Source organism: Cherax quadricarinatus, chromosome 84, assembly GCF_038502225.1.
Source record: "Cherax quadricarinatus isolate ZL_2023a chromosome 84, ASM3850222v1, whole genome shotgun sequence".
Lineage (NCBI taxonomy): Eukaryota > Metazoa > Arthropoda > Malacostraca > Decapoda > Parastacidae > Cherax > Cherax quadricarinatus.
This window is the reverse complement of record NC_091375.1, coordinates 3,085,534-3,097,199: the sequence shown is the minus strand read 5'-3', so window position 1 is coordinate 3,097,199 and position 11,666 is coordinate 3,085,534. Positions and strand designations below refer to the sequence as shown.

General features: G+C 41.7%; 1 protein-coding gene across 4 annotated transcripts in view; it reads right to left on the bottom strand.

The window, feature by feature from the left end:
• The window catches only part of LOC138855181 (uncharacterized), a 204,225-nt gene that overhangs the window by 173,986 nt on the left and 18,573 nt on the right, over nt 1-11,666 (bottom strand). Inside the window, exon 1 of one of the 4 annotated variants that reach the window (XM_070102949.1) lies at nt 4,150-4,448. The exons of the other annotated variants lie outside the window; for them this stretch is intronic. The gene's annotated coding sequence lies outside the window, so the exon portion shown is untranslated. Of the gene's footprint in view, nt 1-4,149; nt 4,449-11,666 lie in introns of those variants that run through there. 4 annotated transcript variants of the gene reach the window in all.

Below are 11,666 nucleotides of genomic sequence, written 5' to 3'. Positions count from 1 at the left end.
TGGTGCAAAAACTGGAGGACCAAGCAGGGATAACAGGGAAGGCACTACAATGGATCAGGGAATACTTGTCAGGAAGACAGCAGCGAGTCATGGTACGTGGCGAGGTGTCAGAGTGGGCACCTGTGACCAGCGGGGTCCCGCAGGGGTCAGTCCTAGGACCAGTGCTGTTTCTGGTATTTGTGAACGACATGACGGAAGGAATAGACTCTGAGGTGTCCCTGTTTGCAGATGACGTGAAGTTGATGAGAAGAATTCACTCGATCGAAGACCAGGCAGAACTACAAAGGGATCTGGACAGGCTGCAGACCTGGTCCAGCAATTGGCTCCTGGAGTTCAATCCCACCAAGTGCAAAGTCATGAAGATTGGGGAAGGGCAAAGAAGGCCGCAGACGGAGTACAGTCTAGGGGGTCAGAGACTACAAACCTCACTCAAGGAAAAAGATCTTGGGGTGAGTATAACACCAGGCACATCTGAAGCGCACATCAACCAAATAACTGCTGCAGCATATGGGCGCCTAGCAAACCTCAGAACAGCATTCCGACATCTTAATAAGGAATCATTCAGGACCCTGTACACCATGTACGTTAGGCCCATATTGGAGTATGCGGCACCAGTTTGGAACCCACACCTAGCCAAGCACGTGAAGAAACTAGAGAAAGTGCAAAGGTTTGCAACAAGACTAGTCCCAGAGCTAAGAGGTATGTCCTACGAGGAGAGGTTAAGGGAAATCAACCTGACGACACTGGAGGACAGGAGAGATAGGGGGGACATGATAATGACATACAAAATACTGAGAGGAATTGACAAGGTGGACAAAGACAGGATGTTCCAAGAGACACAGTAACGGGGCACCAGACACAGAGCTGTGACTGGAGAGAGTTTCGGGGGACCCCTGCAACCACAAATAGGTGCCACAGCCCGGTACAGGAAATAGTGTGTCCAGTAGCTTGAAGACTGCCACATCCCCCTTATGTGTGCTGGGAGGCAGTTGAACAGTCTCGGGCCCCACACTTAACTTAACGTAACACTTTTCATTGGGGGGATGGTGCACAAGTCTTTTGCTTTCGTAGTGAGTGATTTTCGTGGAGTACTACTAGGACAGGTGTATATAATCAATCTCTCCCTCCTGCGTTCCAGGGAATACAGAAACCTCAAGCGCTCCCAGTAAATGAGTATTTCTTGCTGCAGTAAGTGGAATAGTTTGGGAAGCATAGGCAGGGCTTTAAGCAGAGGTATGATAAAGCTGGCTCAGGGAAACCTAGTAGATCAGTAGCGTTCAACGATACAACTTAATACGTCTCCGGAGCACACATCAACCAGAATGCAGCATACGGGCGCCTGGCACCTGAGACTCCGTACACTGTGTACGTCAGGCCCATACTGGAGTATGCAGCACCAGTTTGGAACCCACACCTGGTCAAGCACGTCAAGAAGTTAGAGAAAGTACAAAGGTTTGCAACAAGGCTAGTTCCAGAGAACAGGGGAATGTCCTACAATGAAAGGTTAAGGGAAATCGGACTGACGACACTGGAGGACAGAAGGGTCAGGGTAGACATGATAACGACATACAAGATACTGCAGGGAATAGATAAGGTGGACAGAGACAGGATGTTCCAGAGAGGGGACATAGAAACAAGGGGTCACAACTGGAAGCTGAAGACTCAGACGAGTCACAGGGATGTTAGGAAGTATTTCTTCAGTCATAGAGTCGTCAGGAAGTGGAATAGCCTAGCAAGTGACGTAGTGGCGGCAGGAACCAAACATAGGTTTAAGACGAGGTATGACAAAGCTCAGGAAGCAGAGAGGACCTAGTAGCGATCAGTGAAGAGGCGGGGCCAGGAGCTGAGTCTTGACCCCTGCAACCACAATTAGGTGAGTACACACATTTAACGACATTGGAAGATAGAACTAGAGATGATATAACAACATACAAAATACTCAGGGGAATTCAGTAGGTAGATAAGGATGTCATGAAGTATTTTTTCAGTCTAATGGTGGTCGGGGAGTGGAATGATCTCGGTGAAGATGTGGAGGCAGAATCCATACAGAATAGGTACAATAGGACCCACGAGGCCGGAAAGGAATGAATCTGGCAAGTAGAAAGCTGAAAGGCAGGGCCAGGAGCTGAGATTTGACCCCTGCTGCCTCATACAGGCGAGTATACACACACACAGGTACTGTACGTTCACTTCCCCACACACGTTCACCCTCTGCTCTAAAATGAGTTGAAGTAGGATAACACATCTTAGTTAACTGTAAACAAATAATAATTATTATCTATGTAAAATAATATCTATGTATAATAATAATTTATTATTATTATGCCATATTTATGACGGAATTTGGGCATTAGTTTACATTTTATAATATAAACACATGGAATAAACAAGCAATTCCTATGTAAACTGTTATTTTAGGAGATACACTATTAGCAAAAACAGCGTTTGCTCAGTCCAAATTAAGTATCGAGTCGCGTCACGCGCCTGGCGTGACACGACTCTAAAACACCAATGGCAGAGTAAGGTTACGTCACACTACGTAATTTTAAGTTGGTATGAGCTAAGCAAGCTTCATTAAGTTTGTTTTTCCACTGGGACAACAAAATAATATCTAAAACCTACCTAATACTGTACAATTCAAACTATAGTTAATGGCAGAAATCCGCTATGAGCTGTCGTCTACTTTTACCAATAAAAATAGAAATATAATAATAATAATAATAATACCATGTACGAACAATATTACACCAGCATATATCTGACACCAACACAGTAATACTGCATACAGCACCCTTGTTTTACACTGCGTTTATCTTACAGATCATAAACTAAATTTACTAAAAGATCCAAAAAGCATTTTTTAATATATGAATATATCTTTTGTCTTGTACAAATTTTGATTCACTTACAATTAATAATCTACTGTACAACTATGAAATAATTACTATCCTACTGTACAACTATGATATAATCCTTAGTGTTAAGTAGTCTGGAAGCCAATAATGTTAAGTTGGCCCATAATGTCTAGGCATAATAGAGGCTCTCTTTGCATTGCAACCCACTATTGTAAATACAAAATCTCAATGTACTGTTTGCAAAGACAAAATAAATAATTAAATAAACGAGACTGGTACCAGAACTGAAAGAAATGGCTATGAGGAGAGACTACAAGAACAGCCTAGCAGACACAGACGAGCAATAAGAGACGCCCGGGAGATAGTGGAACACAATGGTGGAGAGGGGGTGCAGGTGAACACTGTACACAGCTTCAGGAGCAGGTATGATCGGACCCCTGGAGGTCAGCTAGAGACGGGACACGGAGTTATGACTTAAAACTAATACACAACTAAAGGCATCGTGTAAAACCTATCTTCACGCTGGTCAATAAAGTTGCATTTCACCTGCCCTCCTGTAGTTAACAAAAAAAAACTTGATCCCTAAAATTAAGATTGAAATATACACATCTCTCATTGTATACCAATACATTTCGTTGTACATACTCTGGTTCATAACTACATATCTTTAAAGTCTGCTAGAGCACTAAGATTATTACCTATGTCAAGTTAATAAGCCAAGAAAGACACAATGGACCCTAATAGAAATAAGCCAATCTGACTTTTTTGGGTTATCCCAGGTTCTCTACATATATGCTGCTATGTATGATAATCTATGTAACTATCTGTGTATACCTGAATAAACTTACTTATTTTCCCTTGGGATTGTTCGCCCTTGTCCCAGGAAGGTAAACAAGACAGCTTACTAACACCCAGGTGAGGAATTAAATATGGTCATGTAATGAGGACCTGTGTCAGGAAACACTTGTACTGTTTCCTGATGAATAAAATAAAGCACCTACTTATTACTAGGTGAACCGGGGGGTACCTGGGTACTTGTTCAATGTCTGTATTTACCACAGATTAAACTAGGGACGTTCAGTACTGAACTGAACATTATCATTACGTTCATTTCACTACACAGTTCAATTTACATTACGTTCATTTTACACAGTTCAATTTGCATACAATTTTCCTTCAGCTTTATCAATCTATTAAATTCACATTCCATCTCACCTACTTTGGTTTATTAAAAAAAATACTGATGGACAATACCATAAGTTAGGTTAACTAAGCAAATTAAAAATGTCCTTACCTTTTTAGTTATTTGAAAGTCATTTCAAATATATGTCCTCACTTTAATTATCTTGTTAATATCCATTTCTCATTTTTTATAACTTTTTCCTCTGTCGATTCTAAGTATATTTTTAGTTTATAATCTGCATCGATGAGGTGTAATGAAGATATGTCGACTGCTCTCCCTGATTAAAATTTTATGAGGAGATAGTAGCAAAGAATAACGTCAAAAAATGCAGGAGCGACACCAATATTCACATAATTGGCAGCTGGATGAATCTGAACAAGGCGCTGGGGAGGCCCCGCCTGGCTGCTGCCGGGAGCCACCACCATGACACGTACTGCATCACCCCATCGCCCTTTCCTCCCTCTACCTTTCCGCGTACAGACGTCTCGTAAATATTCAGCAATTTACATAGGAAAATATAATTTGGTGTATCAGTGGTGAAAGTGGAACAATTAGGGATATATATTATTGATTAAGGTATGTTCTTGCGCTTGGCAGTGAGAGAAGAACAGCTGAGTGGGCAAAATTGTTGTACAGTCAGCATTGGCGCCGCGACCAGAGTGAGGACTATATACACCCAGGCCTTCCTCGCATTTCTCCAACACTTTCCATATATTTTCAATCATCTATGTGCTGAATATGAAAAATCTGATAATCCCACACCAACTTCACTTTCGAGGAATCACTTGAGAACACTATGAGAGTGAAAAATGGCATAATAAGTGCAAACTGAAGAGAGATTGACGCTAGCACTGTCTGAGGTTTGTGCTTACAGCACAGCAATAATGTAAAATTGTGATAATGAAGACTTGCCTGGAGGAGGCAGACAGGCAGAGCAACGTCAGCACATGCACACTGCAGTTGTTGGTGATCTTGATGATCATGTTATCTGAGAGGCACGCAGGTTGTGCTGGTACCTGCCCTGCCTCAACACGTAATTAGGAATTGTACTTGCTGTCCCCTTCCTTGGATAGAATTATTTTTTTTTATTTCCCCTTGGCGCTGTATGACCCCTAGGGATTTAGCGCTCTCCCATTAATATAATACTAACACATAATTGCCCATTGGATATTAATCGTTTTGACTTTTTTTGGAGGTTCTCGCAAATAATTTACACATTATTAGGTACTCGATTATAATCGTTCATATTGTATGACCCCTATGGGTTTAGCGCTTCCCCTGATTATAATGTAATCATCCAAAGATTGTGTAATTATACTTTAATAAAGTTACCACTATGCCCCCAACAGTTACATCACCAAGCATTTCCATGGATCAAACTAGATTGCCTTCCATTTCCCAGGTATGGAAAATTTTCTAGGGTGCTTACCTGTATGTACCTCAACATTATATACATACCAGTAATCTCATTGGGAGACAATCATATTGTTTACCGTAGTCACCCCGTGTAGACATGTGAGAAAACTTAACCACCCCTGGTCGCACCAAGTGGTCCCCTCGACCTCACAATCTTATCCATATCTATCCGAGACCAGTATGGATTGGGTAGCACCCACAAGTACGGTGCTACTAATTAATTGTGGACTGTATAGATTATATTAGTTTAGCTGAATGAAGGGGAGGGGAGTAGGATACACCTGGATACATCCGTCAAGGAAAACATTTGTACATAATCCCACCACTTACCAGATGTTCTCTGGTGATCACTTGAGGTAGCTGGATCACTCGTAACCTATCTAATTATAACATACCACTACTGGCCAGTCTAAGGTTGCTATAACTAGAAGGGTTACTTAACTGTGGGTGATTGATATTCCTCATTTCTTGATTCACCATCTCATTTTCGATGTCCTGCTACACCGACCCGATTCTCATTCCAGCAGGACGAGGTATCCGCTGGTTTGTCCTGCTTTAGACGTCGTGACTCAAGGAGTTTCCCTTTCCTCGTCTCGTTAACAACGAGGTCTAGCGTGTTCACCCGGAGCAAACGACTTATTTCACTTCACATATTCTCTTAACTCAATGTTATTATCACTGATTACATTACCATTCACAAGACGATTTAACGTCTCATAACTATTACACAAATTAGAGGTCACTCCATTGAGATCTGAGGCCGATGAGCGAGGATTAACACACGGGTATGTCCCCTGGACACTCACCCTGGCCGTGCACCTGCCACCCGCTCCTACTCTTAACACCCATTTTACCACTCTATTACCGTGGTCCCGTAAATCACGTTCCTTCACTCTCCACCAGGAACAGTTACGACACTTCTTATTATGAAATGAGGCCTATATTAATCCTTAGGCCGCCGTGAATGCCAATTTCGTGGTACCATGCCTTTTCCGCTTCCTCTCCACCTTCAAAACAAACCCGCCACACCCCCCCCGCACATCCGCGCATGCGCAAAGGGAACTCTTGGTTCTACTCTTATTTTCAAATACATTTTTGACCCATATAGACACATTAAACACCTATTAGGCACTATAGTTTCGGAAAATTAAAAAATTTTCCACACTGCGGCCGGGCGGAGGTCGTTGCTAGACGACTTACATAATGTGGAGTACAATTTTCCCATCTTCACTGGCCACCCATATTTATTGAACCCTCAAAATGGACTAATTAGTGTTCCATTCTCTCAGGGGCATAAGCCTATGCTCCCTGGATTAATTTATTGGGCATACTGGAATTTTGAGACTTTAACAATAACAAGTCTCTCAGTATCCCAAGTCAGCCCCAGCACATTACTGCATATAGGCACCAACTCCATGGCCATCTATATTTATTGAACCCTCAAAATGGACTAATTAGTGTTCCATTCTCTCAGGGGCATAAGCCTATGCTCCCTGGATTAATTTATTGGGCATACTGGAATTTTGAGACTTTAACAATAACAAGTCTCTCAGTATCCCAAGTCAGCCCCAGCACATTACTGCATATAGGCACCAACTCCATGGCCATCTATATTTATTGATCCCTCAAAATGGACTAATTAGTGTTCCATTCTCTCAGGGGCATAAGCCTATGCTCCCTGGATTAATTTATTGGGCATACTGGAATTTTGAGACTTTAACAATAACAAGTCTCTCAGTATCCCAAGTCAGTCCCAGCACATTTCTTCATTATTTCATTAACCCCTTCACATATCCTCATTAGTTCCTCTTCAGTTGACGTCACACCCGGAAATTGTCCACATAAGATTATTTACCCAATTACTTCGCTCAGTGGACCGCCTGTGCATTTAAGGTGTGCATTTATCGTCGCCTGAAGTAAGAACAATTTATTATTTAACTGCTTATTAATTATATCATTATAAGCAGTCAACAATTTTGGTGTCTTGCTCAGTTCGCAGAGCTGGGCCCTTTAACTGTCCATACGCTATCCTATAATTAGTAGGTAATTCTGGACGGTCAAGCTTCCACGGAAGTCGCACCCAGTAATGTCCAGATTCACATTTAACATCCTTCAGGTATTGTTCCTGAGTAAAGGAATCATTTGGACTTTCCTCATTTACATTAATCCCTATGCTGTCCAGCTCCCACAAATTAGACTGGTTCAACATCATTCTCGATAGAAGAATACTTGTACTGGGTTGACCTTTCATGAGTAAGACACCGTGACCGTATTCACTACTTCCTCTAGTCATTATTACTAGGCGGTAGTCTGCCATATATTACATGGCCCGTACCAGTGTTGAGGAGAGTGACGCCGTATGGTTTTGGATTTATGCCCTTTATCCTGAATTTTTACATCCAACACCGTCAAGGCTACCTCAGCTAGGCCATCATTATTGCCATTAGCTGCAACCTTTACATCAGTCACTGTAGTGTCAGGGTTATTAACATTATCATTATTGTCACCATTATTATAAGAATCACATACAACCCTGCACATAACTGTATGGTGCTTTCCCTTGTTGCATTGATAGCAACTGTTCAATTTGGTATGACAATCCTTTACATTATGATTGTCTAGACATCTGATAAATCTGTCAAGTTCTTTCATTCTTTCCACTTTAATATCCCATGAATTACAGGCATTACAATTTTTAGTGAAATGAGTACCCTGGCAGAAGAGGCAGTCTCTCTTTTCCTTGCCTGACCTCTTATTAACTGGGTTACACTTACCGAGGTACTTATTCCTCTTACCTTGATGTGAGGAACCACTATTACTGATTCCTGACTTGATATGTGCCTATTTAACTCTTAACTATGATTATTACCACTGGGATTAATTTTCCCTTTTGAGACTTGACAGATACTTCAGCGTCATTATGTGTTATATCCTTAGAACTGTTTGGCTGGCTGGTCTGCAATTGAACAATTAATTCCTGCCGACCTAGTCTGATTTCCTCCAGACCGTACTATGGAGGTTTTGGCAAACCCACCCTTTGCATTAATAGGTTGATCAACTGCCTGGCTTACACCCTTTAATTTATTCAAAGCCTTACTTTTACAAGACAGTTTTTCTTCCAATTCGTAATGTTGATTAATTAAAACATTCATTTCCATTCCATCTGCACAATTCTCCAGCAGATCTCTTTCACAGTCTTTAAACCACAATTTGTACCAATCAAATCTACTCTCTAAAGCATCTAAATATAACTTTAATTCATTAGGGTTCACGGTTCTTTGATTCACTAAATCAAATGCCTTCGTCACATGGCTTTTAATAGCCTGTAATGATGCTTTCATTACTCTAAAATTCACGGACTTGTCAGCCACATTAACTCCATTAGATCCAGTCATGGTTAGAGAATTATTAATCACTGATTATACAACTTAAGTAGGCGCCTGATAAGAGTAATTCTTGCACTTTACTCTTGTATAAATCCTAGCCACACATGTGCTAGCAATTAATTGGGCTAATTGTCATCCATCACACGATCGATTAAACTTGTGCACCCTACACCCACTTCCTTCAATCAGTCACTTAATTATTAAGTAATTAATTCAATTAATTTTTTCACTGATTGCACCCGGTTCTCGAAGGACCAACGGGCAGATATGGAAAATTTTCTAGGGTGCTTACCTGTATGTACCTCAACATTATATACATACCAGTAATCTCATTGGGAGACAATCATATTGTTTACCGTAGTCACCCCGTGTAGACATGTGAGAAAACTTAACCACCCCTGGTCGCACCAAGTGGTCCCCTCGACCTCACAATCTTATCCATATCTATCCGAGACCAGTATGGATTGGGTAGCACCCACAAGTACGGTGCTACTAATTAATTGTGGACTGTATAGATTATATTAGTTTAGCTGAATGAAGGGGAGGGGAGTAGGATACACCTGGATACATCCGTCAAGGAAAACATTTGTACATAATCCCACCACTTACCAGATGTTCTCTGGTGATCACTTGAGGTAGCTGGATCACTCGTAACCTATCTAATTATAACATACCACTACTGGCCAGTCTAAGGTTGCTATAACTAGAAGGGTTACTTAACTGTGGGTGATTGATATTCCTCATTTCTTGATTCACCATCTCATTTTCGATGTCCTGCTACACCGACCCGATTCTCATTCCAGCAGGACGAGGTATCCGCTGGTTTGTCCTGCTTTAGACGTCGTGACTCAAGGAGTTTCCCTTTCCTCGTCTCGTTAACAACGAGGTCTAGCGTGTTCACCCGGAGCAAACGACTTATTTCACTTCACATATTCTCTTAACTCAATGTTATTATCACTGATTACATTACCATTCACAAGACGATTTAACGTCTCATAACTATTACACAAATTAGAGGTCACTCCATTGAGATCTGAGGCCGATGAGCGAGGATTAACACACGGGTATGTCCCCTGGACACTCACCCTGGCCGTGCACCTGCCACCCGCTCCTACTCTTAACACCCATTTTACCACTCTATTACCGTGGTCCCGTAAATCACGTTCCTTCACTCTCCACCAGGAACAGTTACGACACTTCTTATTATGAAATGAGGCCTATATTAATCCTTAGGCCGCCGTGAATGCCAATTTCGTGGTACCATGCCTTTTCCGCTTCCTCTCCACCTTCAAAACAAACCCGCCACACCCCCCCCGCACATCCGCGCATGCGCAAAGGGAACTCTTGGTTCTACTCTTATTTTCAAATACATTTTTGACCCATATAGACACATTAAACACCTATTAGGCACTATAGTTTCGGAAAATTAAAAAATTTTCCACACCAGGCACTGTACAACCCATCCCCTTAAAGAAGGTTCCTTGACGCTGGTAAAGGGCTCTTGATCTAGGGAATTGGATCTGTGCTTCATTTCCCTGAATTAAGCATACTTTCCATGCCCTCCACAGACGCTTTATAATCCTACGAGTTTAACACTTCCCCATAATTATAATAACGTATAACTCATACGAATTTAGTGAATCGCCATAAATCTAATACTGTATTCAAGAGGTGTATATGTCTCGGTGATATACCGAGATTTTTCTTTGATCCATTCTCAGTAGTAGTAACCAGTTACCAGTAACCAGTGTACCAGTAGTTGACTCACTACCAACCGCCTCTGCCTGAGTCACTGTCTATTCATATTGTGCTGACCACAGCAGTATTCAAAGACCCCCTCACATATGGGTACTGTGGGCGGCCAGTCAGTTTACGAGAGTGAGCAAGAGAGACAAGGTTACGGCTGTTAGGGCGCTCCCCACATTATCTGTAATTATACATACTACCAGCCTACGTGAGTATTACTTTACCCTATCCACGTATCAAACTCCCACATGATACCATTACCCTGTGATGTACACATCATCACAATCTAATCGAACTTCAGACTTGCATGCACAGGGGTCCTGATCAGCAAAATGCACGTATCTGTGAAGGTGTCTTCACCAAATACAACTTCAACAACAAGAACATCAACTGGGACCAGGTAAACCATGTCTTAAATGAAACATGTTAGGAAGATATCTTAAATAACATGGATCCAAACCAGTGCCTTGAAAGGATCATATTTCTGGCGGCTGAAGTATGTTCTAGGCATATTCCTCTAAGAAAGAAGAGGAGGAGGAGTACAGTGGAGAAAGACGCTCCCTCTACATTAGACGACGAAGAATCACTGAGCTCCTCAGGAACGCTAGATTATCTGATACACGGAAGTGCTGACCAGGGAAGTGGAAAGTATCGAACTTAAGTTAAAGGACTCTTACAGGAACAAGGAGAGACGGGAGGAGCTTAAAGCAATTAGTGAAATTGAAAGAAATTCGAAATATTTCTTTTCATATGACAAAAACAAGGTAAATATCACATGTAGTATTGGGCCCTTGCTCAGACAGGATGGGACTTTCACAGATGACAACAAGGAAATGAGTGAAATACTGGAATCCCAGTATGACTTTGTGTTTAGTGAGCCACTAATCAGTCTGAAGATCGACAATCCAAATGATTTTTTCATGAATGAGCCTCAAAACTCCATCAATGTATGCCAGATTTCCGACATTACCCTAACTCCGATGGACTTTGAAAAAGCCATTGAGAACATGCCCATGCACTTAGCCCCGGGCCTAGACTCGTGGAACTCTGTGTTCATTAAGAACTGCAAGAAACCCCTTT